The 13203-nt window shown below is 47.3% G+C and overlaps 1 protein-coding gene across 2 annotated transcripts in view; it reads right to left on the reverse strand.

Moving 5' to 3' along the window:
- Positions 1–11246: 11246 nt before the first annotated feature.
- LOC147028267 (ankyrin repeat domain-containing protein 13D-like) overlaps positions 11247–13203 on the reverse strand; it is a 110352-nt gene continuing 108395 nt past the window's right edge. For both annotated transcript variants that reach the window (XM_085878519.1, XM_085878520.1), the window contains one exon: positions 11247–13203. This exon is cut by the window's right edge and continues 831 nt beyond it. The gene's annotated coding sequence lies outside the window, so the exon portion shown is untranslated.

The following is a 13203-nucleotide window of genomic DNA, read 5'->3' on the forward strand; positions in this document are numbered from 1 at the left end:
TCAGTACACTAGTACATGAGTTCACTGGTTCCCTAGTTCCCCAGTACACTAGTTCACTGGTTCCCCAGTACACAAGTTCACTGGTTCCCCAGTACACGAGTACACTAGTTCACTGGTTCACTGGTTCCCAAGTTCCCCAGTACACTGGTTCCTCAGTACACTAGTTCCCCAGTACACTAGTACACTGGTTCCCAGGACACTAGTTCACTGGTTCCCCAGTGCACTAGTTCACTGGTTCCCCAGTACACAAGTTCACTGGTTCCCCAGTACACTAGTTCACTGGTTCCCTAGTTCCCCAGTACACTAGTTCACTGGTTCCCTGGTTCACTATTTCACTGGTTCACTGGTTCCCCAGTACACTAGTACACGAGTTCACTGGTTCCCCAGTACACTAGTACACGAGTTCACTGGTTCCCCAGTACACTAGTTCACTGGTTCCCTAGTTCCCCAGTACACTAGTTCACTGGTTCCCTGGTTCACTAGTTCACGAGTTCACTGGTTCCCCAGTACACTAGTACACGAGTTCACTGGTTCCCCAGTACACTAGTTCACTGGTTCCCCAGTACACAAGTTCACTGGTTCCCCAGTACACGAGTACACTAGTTCACTGGTTCACTGGTTCCCAAGTTCCCCAGTACACTGGTTCCTCAGTACACTAGTTCCCCAGTACACTGGTTCCTCAGTACACTAGTACACTAGTTCACTGGTTCCCCAGTACACAAGTTCACTGGTTCCCCAGTACACTAGTTCACTGGTTCACTGGTTCCCAAGTTCCCCAGTACACTGGTTCACCAGTTCACTGGTTCCTCAGTACACTAGTACATGAGTTCACTGGTTCCCCAGTACACTGGTTCCCTAGTTCCCCAGTACACTAGTTCACTGGTTCCCTGGTTCACTAGTTCACTGGTTCACTGGTTCCCCAGTACACTAGTACACGAGTTCACTGGTTCCCCAGTACACAAGTTCACTGGTTCCCCAGTACACGAGTACACTAGTTCACTGGTTCACTGGTTCCCAAGTTCCCCAGTACACTGGTTCCTCAGTACACTAGTTCCCCAGTACACTGGTTCCTCAGTACACTAGTACACTAGTTCACTGGTTCCCCAGTACACAAGTTCACTGGTTCCCCAGTACACTAGTTCACTGGTTCACTGGTTCCCAAGTTCCCCAGTACACTGGTTCACCAGTTCACTGGTTCCTCAGTACACGAGTTCACTGGTTCCCCAGTACACTAGTACACTGGTTCCCAGGACACTAGTTCACTGGTTCCCTAGTTCCCCAGTACACTAGTTCACTGGTTCCCTGGTTCACTAGTTCACTGGTTCACTGGTTCCCCAGTACACTAGTACACGAGTTCACTGGTTCCCCAGTACACTAGTACACGAGTTCACTGGTTCCCCAGTACACTAGTTCACTGGTTCCCCAGTACACAAGTTCACTGGTTCCCCAGTACACGAGTACACTAGTTCACTGGTTCCCAAGTTCCCCAGTACACTGGTTCCTCAGTACACTAGTTCCCCAGTACACTGGTTCCTCAGTACACTAGTACACTAGTTCACTGGTTCCCCAGTACACTAGTTCACTGGTTCCCAAGTTCCCCAGTACACTGGTTCCTCAGTACACTAGTTCCCCAGTACACTGGTTCCTCAGTACACTAGTACACTAGTTCACTGGTTCCCCAGTACACAAGTTCACTGGTTCCCCAGTACACTAGTTCACTGGTTCACTGGTTCCCAAGTTCCCCAGTACACTGGTTCACCAGTTCACTGGTTCCTCAGTACACTAGTTCCCCAGTACACTAGTACACTGGTTCCCAGGACACTAGTTCACTGGTTCCCTAGTTCCCCAGTACACTAGTTCACTGGTTCCCTGGTTCACTAGTTCACTGGTTCACTGGTTCACTGGTTCCCCAGTACACTAGTACACGAGTTCACTGGTTCCCCAGTACACTAGTACACGAGTTCACTGGTTCCCCAGTACACAAGTTCACTGGTTCCCCAGTACACTAGTTCACTGGTTCCCTAGTTCCCCAGTACACTAGTTCACTGGTTCCCTGGTTCACTAGTTCACTGGTTCACTGGTTCCCCAGTACACTAGTACACGAGTTCACTGGTTCCCCAGTACACAAGTTCACTGGTTCCCCAGTACACTAGTTCACTGGTTCACTGGTTCCCAAGTTCCCCAGTACACTGGTTCACCAGTTCACTGGTTCCTCAGTACACGAGTTCACTGGTTCCCCAGTACACTAGTTCACTGGTTCCCTGGTTCACTAGTTCACTGGTTCACTGGTTCACTGGTTCCCCAGTACACTAGTACACGAGTTCACTGGTTCCCCAGTACACTAGTACACGAGTTCACTGGTTCCCCAGTACACAAGTTCACTGGTTCCCCAGTACACTAGTTCACTGGTTCCCTAGTTCCCCAGTACACTAGTTCACTGGTTCCCTGGTTCACTATTTCACTGGTTCACTGGTTCCCCAGTACACTAGTACACGAGTTCACTGGTTCCCCAGTACACTAGTTCACTGGTTCCCCAGTACACAAGTTCACTGGTTCCCCAGTACACGAGTACACTAGTTCACTGGTTCACTGGTTCCCAAGTTCCCCAGTACACTGGTTCCTCAGTACACTAGTTCCCCAGTACACTGGTTCCTCAGTACACTAGTACACTAGTTCACTGGTTCCCCAGTACACAAGTTCACTGGTTCCCAGGACACTAGTTCACTGGTTCCCTAGTTCCCCAGTACACTAGTTCACTGGTTCCCTGGTTCCTCAGTACACTAGTACACTGAGTTCACTGGTTCCCTAGTTCCCCAGTACACTAGTTCACTGGTTCCCCAGTACACAAGTTCACTGGTTCCCCAGTACACGAGTACACTAGTTCACTGGTTCACTGGTTCCCAAGTTCCCCAGTACACTGGTTCCTCAGTACACTAGTTCCCCAGTACACTAGTACACTGGTTCCCAGGACACTAGTTCACTGGTTCCCCAGTGCACTAGTTCACTGGTTCCCCAGTACACTGCTTCCCAGTACACAAGTTCACTGGTTCCCCAGTACACGAGTACACTAGTTCACTGGTTCACTGGTTCCCAAGTTCCCCAGTACACTGGTTCACCAGTTCCTCAGTACACTAGTTCCCCAGTACACTGGTTCCTCAGTACACTAGTACACTAGTTCACTGGTTCCCCAGTACACAAGTTCACTGGTTCCCAGGACACTAGTTCACTGGTTCCCTAGTTCCCCAGTACACTAGTTCACTGGTTCCCTGGTTCACTGGTTCACTGGTTCACTGGTTCCCCAGTACACTGGTTACACTAGTTCACTGGTTCACTGGTTCCCAGTACACTAGTTCACTGGTTCCCAGTTACTGGTTCACTGGTTCAGTACACTGGTTCCCCGGTTCCCCAGTACACTAGTTCACTGGTTCCCCAGTACACAAGTTCACTGGTTCCCCAGTACACTAGTTCACTGGTTCACTGGTTCCCAAGTTCCCCAGTACACTGGTTCACCAGTTCACTGGTTCCTCAGTACACGAGTTCACTGGTTCCCCAGTACACAAGTTCACTGGTTCCCCAGTACACTGGTTCCCTAGTTCCCCAGTACACTAGTTCACTGGTTCCCTGGTTCACTAGTTCACTGGTTCACTGGTTCCCCAGTACACTAGTACACGAGTTCACTGGTTCCCCAGTACACTAGTACACGAGTTCACTGGTTCCCCAGTACACTAGTTCACTGGTTCCCCAGTACACAAGTTCACTGGTTCCCCAGTACACGAGTACACTAGTTCACTGGTTCCCAAGTTCCCCAGTACACTGGTTCCTCAGTACACTAGTTCCCCAGTACACTGGTTCCTCAGTACACTAGTACACTAGTTCACTGGTTCCCCAGTACACTAGTTCACTGGTTCCCAAGTTCCCCAGTACACTGGTTCCTCAGTACACTAGTTCCCCAGTACACTGGTTCCTCAGTACACTAGTACACTAGTTCACTGGTTCCCCAGTACACTAGTTCACTGGTTCACTGGTTCCCAAGTTCCCCAGTACACTGGTTCACTGGTTCCTCAGTACACTAGTTCCCCAGTACACTAGTACACTGGTTCCCAGGACACTAGTTCACTGGTTCCCTAGTTCCCCAGTACACTAGTTCACTGGTTCCCTGGTTCACTAGTTCACTGGTTCACTGGTTCACTGGTTCCCCAGTACACTAGTACACGAGTTCACTGGTTCCCCAGTACACAAGTTCACTGGTTCCCCAGTACACTAGTTCACTGGTTCCCTAGTTCCCCAGTACACTAGTTCACTGGTTCCCTGGTTCACTATTTCACTGGTTCACTGGTTCCCCAGTACACTAGTACACGAGTTCACTGGTTCCCCAGTACACTAGTACACGAGTTCACTGGTTCCCCAGTACACTAGTTCACTGGTTCCCTAGTTCCCCAGTACACTAGTTCACTGGTTCCCTGGTTCACTAGTTCACGAGTTCACTGGTTCCCCAGTACACTAGTACACGAGTTCACTGGTTCCCCAGTACACTAGTTCACTGGTTCCCCAGTACACAAGTTCACTGGTTCCCCAGTACACGAGTACACTAGTTCACTGGTTCACTGGTTCCCAAGTTCCCCAGTACACTGGTTCCTCAGTACACTAGTTCCCCAGTACACTGGTTCCTCAGTACACTAGTACACTAGTTCACTGGTTCACTGGTTCCCAAGTTCCCCAGTACACTGGTTCACCAGTTCACTGGTTCCTCAGTACACTAGTTCCCCAGTACACTAGTACACTGGTTCCCAGGACACTAGTTCACTGGTTCCCTAGTTCCCCAGTACACTAGTTCACTGGTTCCCTGGTTCACTAGTTCACTGGTTCACTGGTTCCCCAGTACACTAGTACACGAGTTCACTGGTTCCCCAGTACACAAGTTCACTGGTTCCCCAGTACACGAGTACACTAGTTCACTGGTTCACTGGTTCCCAAGTTCCCCAGTACACTGGTTCCTCAGTACACTAGTTCCCCAGTACACTGGTTCCTCAGTACACTAGTACACTAGTTCACTGGTTCCCCAGTACACAAGTTCACTGGTTCCCCAGTACACTAGTTCACTGGTTCACTGGTTCCCAAGTTCCCCAGTACACTGGTTCACCAGTTCACTGGTTCCTCAGTACACGAGTTCACTGGTTCCCCAGTACACAAGTTCACTGGTTCCCAGGACACTAGTTCACTGGTTCCCTAGTTCCCCAGTACACTAGTTCACTGGTTCCCTGGTTCACTAGTTCACTGGTTCACTGGTTCCCCAGTACACTAGTACACGAGTTCACTGGTTCCCCAGTACACTAGTACACGAGTTCACTGGTTCCCCAGTACACTAGTTCACTGGTTCCCCAGTACACAAGTTCACTGGTTCCCCAGTACACGAGTACACTAGTTCACTGGTTCCCAAGTTCCCCAGTACACTGGTTCCTCAGTACACTAGTTCCCCAGTACACTGGTTCCTCAGTACACTAGTACACTAGTTCACTGGTTCCCCAGTACACTAGTTCACTGGTTCCCAAGTTCCCCAGTACACTGGTTCCTCAGTACACTAGTTCCCCAGTACACTGGTTCCTCAGTACACTAGTACACTAGTTCACTGGTTCCCCAGTACACAAGTTCACTGGTTCCCCAGTACACTAGTTCACTGGTTCACTGGTTCCCAAGTTCCCCAGTACACTGGTTCACCAGTTCACTGGTTCCTCAGTACACTAGTTCCCCAGTACACTAGTACACTGGTTCCCAGGACACTAGTTCACTGGTTCCCTAGTTCCCCAGTACACTAGTTCACTGGTTCCCTGGTTCACTAGTTCACTGGTTCACTGGTTCACTGGTTCCCCAGTACACTAGTACACGAGTTCACTGGTTCCCCAGTACACTAGTACACGAGTTCACTGGTTCCCCAGTACACAAGTTCACTGGTTCCCCAGTACACTAGTTCACTGGTTCCCTAGTTCCCCAGTACACTAGTTCACTGGTTCCCTGGTTCACTATTTCACTGGTTCACTGGTTCCCCAGTACACTAGTACACGAGTTCACTGGTTCCCCAGTACACAAGTTCACTGGTTCCCCAGTACACTAGTTCACTGGTTCACTGGTTCCCAAGTTCCCCAGTACACTGGTTCACCAGTTCACTGGTTCCTCAGTACACGAGTTCACTGGTTCCCCAGTACACTAGTTCACTGGTTCCCTGGTTCACTAGTTCACTGGTTCACTGGTTCACTGGTTCCCCAGTACACTAGTACACGAGTTCACTGGTTCCCCAGTACACTAGTACACGAGTTCACTGGTTCCCCAGTACACAAGTTCACTGGTTCCCCAGTACACTAGTTCACTGGTTCCCTAGTTCCCCAGTACACTAGTTCACTGGTTCCCTGGTTCACTATTTCACTGGTTCACTGGTTCCCCAGTACACTAGTACACGAGTTCACTGGTTCCCCAGTACACTAGTTCACTGGTTCCCCAGTACACAAGTTCACTGGTTCCCCAGTACACGAGTACACTAGTTCACTGGTTCACTGGTTCCCAAGTTCCCTGGTTCCTCAGTACACTAGTTCCCCAGTACACTGGTTCCTCAGTACACTAGTACACTGGTTCACTGGTTCCCAAGTTCCCCAGTACACTGGTTCACCAGTTCACTGGTTCCTCAGTACACTAGTACATGAGTTCACTGGTTCCCTAGTTCCCCAGTACACTAGTTCACTGGTTCCCCAGTACACAAGTTCACTGGTTCCCCAGTACACGAGTACACTAGTTCACTGGTTCACTGGTTCCCAAGTTCCCCAGTACACTGGTTCCTCAGTACACTAGTTCCCCAGTACACTAGTACACTGGTTCCCAGGACACTAGTTCACTGGTTCCCCAGTGCACTAGTTCACTGGTTCCCCAGTACACTGCTTCCCAGTACACAAGTTCACTGGTTCCCCAGTACACGAGTACACTAGTTCACTGGTTCACTGGTTCCCAAGTTCCCCAGTACACTGGTTCACCAGTTCCTCAGTACACTAGTTCCCCAGTACACTGGTTCCTCAGTACACTAGTACACTAGTTCACTGGTTCCCCAGTACACAAGTTCACTGGTTCCCTAGTTCCCCAGTACACTAGTACACGAGTTCACTGGTTCCCCAGTACACTAGTTCACTGGTTTCCCAGTAGACGAGTACACTAGTTCACTGGTTCCCTGGTTCACTGGTTCACTGGTTCACTGGTTCCCCAGTACACTAGTACACGAGTTCACTGGTTCCCCAGTACACTAGTTCACTGGTTCCCCAGTACACTAGTTCACTGGTTCCCCAGTACACAAGTTCACTGGTTTCCCAGTAGACGAGTACACTAGTTCACTGGTTCACTGGTTCCCAAGTTCCCCAGTACACTGGTTCACCAGTTCACTGGTTCCTCAGTACACGAGTTCACTGGTTCCCCAGTACACAAGTTCACTGGTTCCCCAGTACACTGGTTCCCTAGTTCCCCAGTACACTAGTTCACTGGTTCCCTGGTTCACTAGTTCACTGGTTCACTGGTTCCCCAGTACACTAGTACACGAGTTCACTGGTTCCCCAGTACACTAGTACACGAGTTCACTGGTTCCCCAGTACACTAGTTCACTGGTTCCCCAGTACACAAGTTCACTGGTTCCCCAGTACACGAGTACACTAGTTCACTGGTTCACTGGTTCCCAAGTTCCCCAGTACACTGGTTCCTCAGTACACTAGTTCCCCAGTACACTGGTTCCTCAGTACACTAGTACACTAGTTCACTGGTTCCCCAGTACACAAGTTCACTGGTTCCCTAGTTCCCCAGTACACTAGTTCACTGGTTCCCTGGTTCACTGGTTCACTGGTTCCCCAGTACACTAGTACACGAGTTCACTGGTTCCCCAGTACACTAGTTCACTGGTTTCCCAGTAGACGAGTACACTAGTTCACTGGTTCCCTGGTTCACTGGTTCACTGGTTCACTGGTTCCCCAGTACACTAGTACACGAGTTCACTGGTTCCCCAGTACACTAGTTCACTGGTTCCCCAGTACACTAGTTCACTGGTTCCCCAGTACACTAGTTCACTGGTTCACTGGTTCCCAAGTTCCCCAGTACACTGGTTCACCAGTTCACTGGTTCCTCAGTACACTAGTTCCCCAGTACACTAGTACACTGGTTCCCAGGACACTAGTTCACTGGTTCCCTAGTTCCCCAGTACACTAGTTCACTGGTTCCCTGGTTCACTAGTTCACTGGTTCACTGGTTCCCCAGTACACTAGTACACGAGTTCACTGGTTCCCCAGTACACTAGTACACGAGTTCACTGGTTCCCCAGTACACAAGTTCACTGGTTCCCCAGTACACGAGTACACTAGTTCACTGGTTCACTGGTTCCCAAGTTCCCCAGTACACTGGTTCACCAGTTCACTGGTTCCTCAGTACACGAGTTCACTGGTTCCCCAGTACACTAGTTCACTGGTTCCCTGGTTCACTAGTTCACTGGTTCCCCAGTACACTAGTACACGAGTTCACTGGTTCCCCAGTACACTAGTACACAAGTTCACTGGTTCCCCAGTACACTAGTTCACTGGTTCCCTAGTTCCCCAGTACACTAGTTCACTGGTTCCCTAGTTCCCCAGTACACTAGTTCACTGGTTCCCTGGTTCACTATTTCACTGGTTCACTGGTTCCCCAGTACACTAGTACACGAGTTCACTGGTTCCCCAGTACACTAGTTCACTGGTTCCCCAGTACACAAGTTCACTGGTTCCCCAGTACACGAGTACACTAGTTCACTGGTTCACTGGTTCCCAAGTTCCCTGGTTCCTCAGTACACTAGTTCCCCAGTACACTGGTTCCTCAGTACACTAGTACACTGGTTCCCAAGTTCCCCAGTACACTGGTTCACCAGTTCACTGGTTCCTCAGTACACTAGTACATGAGTTCACTGGTTCCCTAGTTCCCCAGTACACAAGTTCACTGGTTCCCCAGTACACGAGTACACTAGTTCACTGGTTCACTGGTTCCCAAGTTCCCCAGTACACTGGTTCCTCAGTACACTAGTTCCCCAGTACACTAGTACACTGGTTCCCAGGACACTAGTTCACTGGTTCCCCAGTGCACTAGTTCACTGGTTCCCCAGTGCACTAGTTCACTGGTTCCCCAGTACACTGCTTCCCAGTACACAAGTTCACTGGTTCCCCAGTACACGAGTACACTAGTTCACTGGTTCCCAAGTTCCCCAGTACACTGGTTCACCAGTTCCTCAGTACACTAGTTCCCCAGTACACTGGTTCCTCAGTACACTAGTTCCCCAGTACACTAGTACACTGGTTCCCAAGTTCCCCGGTTCCCCAGTACACTAGTTCCCTGGTTCCCCAGTACACGTGTGCACTGGGGGAACGTGTGCACTGGGGGAACGTGTGCACTGTCCACTGGTTCTTCTCATTTTGCCGACCTTAAAAGGTCGGCAGGCTGAGTCAACCTCCTGGTGTATTTAATTCAGCAGTCAACGGGGTTTGAACTCGGGACCTTTTGGATCCAAAGCCTCCACGCTAACCACTAAGCCAACACCAGTCTCTACATTTATTATCATCGATTTTGCCCTTGTAGTTAATGTTGACAAAAGCTCAATTCCAAGTATGATTGATCATGTGTGTTTGCCTGACCACCAGATTAATGTGCATTAAAGCCATTCTGTGATCCCACCCCATGGTCTGGGAATACCAAATGCCAAATATAAACATCCCAGCCATAAGGCTGAAAACATCATTGTGGGCCGAACAGCCTTGTGTGTTCATGTTGATCACAGAGATTGTAAATCGTCGGAGTCGGTCCATTCTTGCAACAACAATGAAATGTTCAGACATTGCAACGTGAAACATAAACGTGCAAAGAGGTCGGAGAGAGGAGCTGGTGGGGACTTGGTTGTAAATGTAAAAGTATTTTTTATCTAAAAGGTAAAGATATCCGGATAAACGACATCTCAACTTCAGGCCAATGTTATCAGTTCCAGTAGTGTCAAAACATTGCTCTGTGCACTGGCATCTCTGTCTTCTTTTCAGCAAGTCCTGTACTTTAGACCATCAACAAATTGCTGGAAGGTGGAGAAAATTACCACCATCCATCTGAGGGAGCACTTTGCAACAGATAACTGTTTTGAAATGTTCGTGTGGGGCTGATGTTCTCATGGGGCTGGAAGGAGAGCCGAGAGGAAATGTGCATTTGCCTCCTCCAAGCTGTCCAGCCTGGGTTCGAATCTCTACCCAGCTACAAACTCAAGCTGGTTTCTCGCAGGCAAAGCGATTCATCAATGTGTGCACCATTCATCGGATGGACGTTAAACCAGGCGTCTCGTCTCCCAGCATTAGTTGGTGAACGTTAAAGATTTCATGGTGTCCTTCGTGAAGAGTAGGCGAGTTATCGCCAGCATCCTGGACAATTCCAGCTCTAATGTCCGGGGGCACTGCATTAGTGGATATATATATATATATATATATATATATATAGTTATCTATATCGATATCGATATATATATATATATATATATATATATATATATATATATATATATATATATATATATATATATATATATATATATATATATATATATATATATATATATATATATATATATATATATATATATATATATATATATATATATATATATATATCTATATATATATATATATATATATATATATATATCAGTGGCAGCCACAGGCTACATACAAAATGAATGAATCGTGTGTGTGTGTGTGCGCGCGCGCGTGCACGCATATATGTCCTGCCATATCCTCTGGTAGTCTGAAAACACGCTGGCTTTTGTTGTTCAACTCCTCCATGAATCTAACTCCAATGGAGAAAAAAAAAAAAAAAAAAAAAAAGTCCTTTACAATTCAGTCTGTTGGTATAAAAAGAGAAGTTTGTGTGGAGATAAATTATTCTGATTCAGCCAATAGTAAAGGCTATCTCAAAGGGGCTTATTGAGGAAATTTGTATAGGCGAGGGGGGTGATGTGGAGTTGTCCCTTCTGTGGCATTCTCAAGAAAAGTGGAATGTGGAGAAAGAGGCATTCTTTGGGCACATAGACCTTGGGGTGCCATCTCCCCAGGTCATGTTTGTGAGCACTGATGGCAAGGAGGAAAATCTAACCCACACGAATAGGAACGTGGCAATAAGCAATGCAAATCCATGAGTCAGCTGTTTGTGTGTAAAGAGACAATACAATATTGAAACCCATTTTGAAGTCCTGAATTTATTCTGCATCTGGGAATCCAGCCAGCATATTATGTAAGTTGAGGGCATTTGAGACAAAAATGAATCATTGCCGGGGGGGGGGGGGGAGGGGGGGATTAATGTCAGGTGAGAAATCATAATCATATATTCATCTCATAAGTGTTTGACATCCAACCACCAAGTTCAGTTAATGGGATCGGGACCTTCATTGATAAAGATGGAGTGACTGACCAAAAAGATTAAAAATAAATAAATCACTCATCTAACTATAAAGTTGTTTTAAATTCGTCCAAATGAAAAACAAAAAAAACAGCAAAGGACACCATTCTGATGGTCAAAAACAAAGCAAAAGGCAGGAAGGTTTGTATTGCCATATAATGAAGGTATTTTCCAAGCAACAAGCCCTCATGCATGTATGTACATAACAGAAATAAAAACCACATAAATAGCACAGCCAAAATAAGGCATCAAGTTTAAAAAACAGTATCCCCTATAATTGTGACCAATGGAGCGAGTGGCAAAGGTCCTTGATGATTGGCTGAGCAATTCTGCTTGCCATGCTCCTTGTGAGGTGCCGATAGGACTTGCCTCTGGATGTGATGAATAGGAGCCACCAAAGTGTCCTGCTTTCAGGTGCAAATTGAAGTAGCTCCCGTACCCCACCTCCAAATGTGAACAGGAGCTATCAGGTCCCACCTCCATGTGTGAATTAGGAACCGCATTTCACCTCCAGATGTGACGGGGAGGAATTGACAGGTCGTGCACCTCCAGATGTGAACAGGAGGAGCTAACTTATTCCACCTCCAGCAGCTATGAATGGGAGGAGCCAAATAATCCTGCGTCGAGATATGAGCAAGAGGCATTAACATGCCCCTACACACATGAATTGAAGAAGTACACACGTGGATTGGAGGAGCTAACATGCCATGCCTCTAGTTGTTAATGGGAGGAGTTAACATGTCCCACCTCCATAAGTTAACAGGAACTCACATGTTCCTCCACACGTGTGCAAATGGGAGGCGCTAACATCTGAAAGAGCAAACCCAACAAAACTTGAAACGACATCACAGATATTGACATTGATTTAAAAATAAATCGTCGATCAAGTAGAAAACAAACCCTTTGACCTGACCTCAACATTAACTCCTTGCAGCTACCATCAGGGAATATTACTCCAAAGCCTTGATAATCTAAAGTCTGTTGCAAGTGTTACTTGTCCGACAGTTGAGGAGGAAGCAAAATTATAATCCTGTGGCAGAGATCCATTGGTGCAATCCAGAAATAATTTATTCACTCCAATGAAATTATGTTGCCTTCAGTTAATACGGGATAGTCTGTAGATTCAACGGAAAATTGTATTTACTTGCAAATGAATAAAAAGCAAAACTGAACCATTGATGGATTCTCGGCTGATCAATCTTCTATCGTCACCACATTCTCACACAATACCTTAAAGGTAGTTCCTCCTTCAACAAGTCCACATAATATGTACACAAAACGGCAGGATTTTAACCCACTTCCCCTTATCTAGTGTAGCCTACCTTCCTAAAGTCCCCTCCATTTCCCATTTCCCTTGTACATACATAGATCACAAACAAAATAAAATAAAATATGAAAATGAGTAAAATGTGAAAATCTCAAATCCAGGCTCACTTTTCACCTCCACTCATTTGTTCCTCTCTTCTCCAGCTTGTGGAAACAACTTCCTTAGTCCGTTCTCTTCTCTCCTGCGCTCCACATTGGCAGCACACTTCCATCTTGTGTCATTCTTCATCCCTGTCCATGATCTTTACTCTCCCCTAACCCCATCCCCGAATACCTCTACCCATCTTCTTGCAGGTTGCTTTTTCCTTCCTTCATTCCCTTGTGTCCAAATGTTGTCCTACTACCCGACCAGCAGTGTATTCCCTTCTTCCTCTGTCAACTTTAGTCTTCTGGGAGCCTAGATTTTGTACA

The sequence above is a fragment of the Eptatretus burgeri genome, chromosome 4, assembly GCF_056783735.1.
Source record: "Eptatretus burgeri isolate ZD-2024b chromosome 4, Ebu_testis_v1, whole genome shotgun sequence".
Taxonomy (NCBI): Eukaryota; Metazoa; Chordata; class Myxini; order Myxiniformes; family Myxinidae; genus Eptatretus; species Eptatretus burgeri.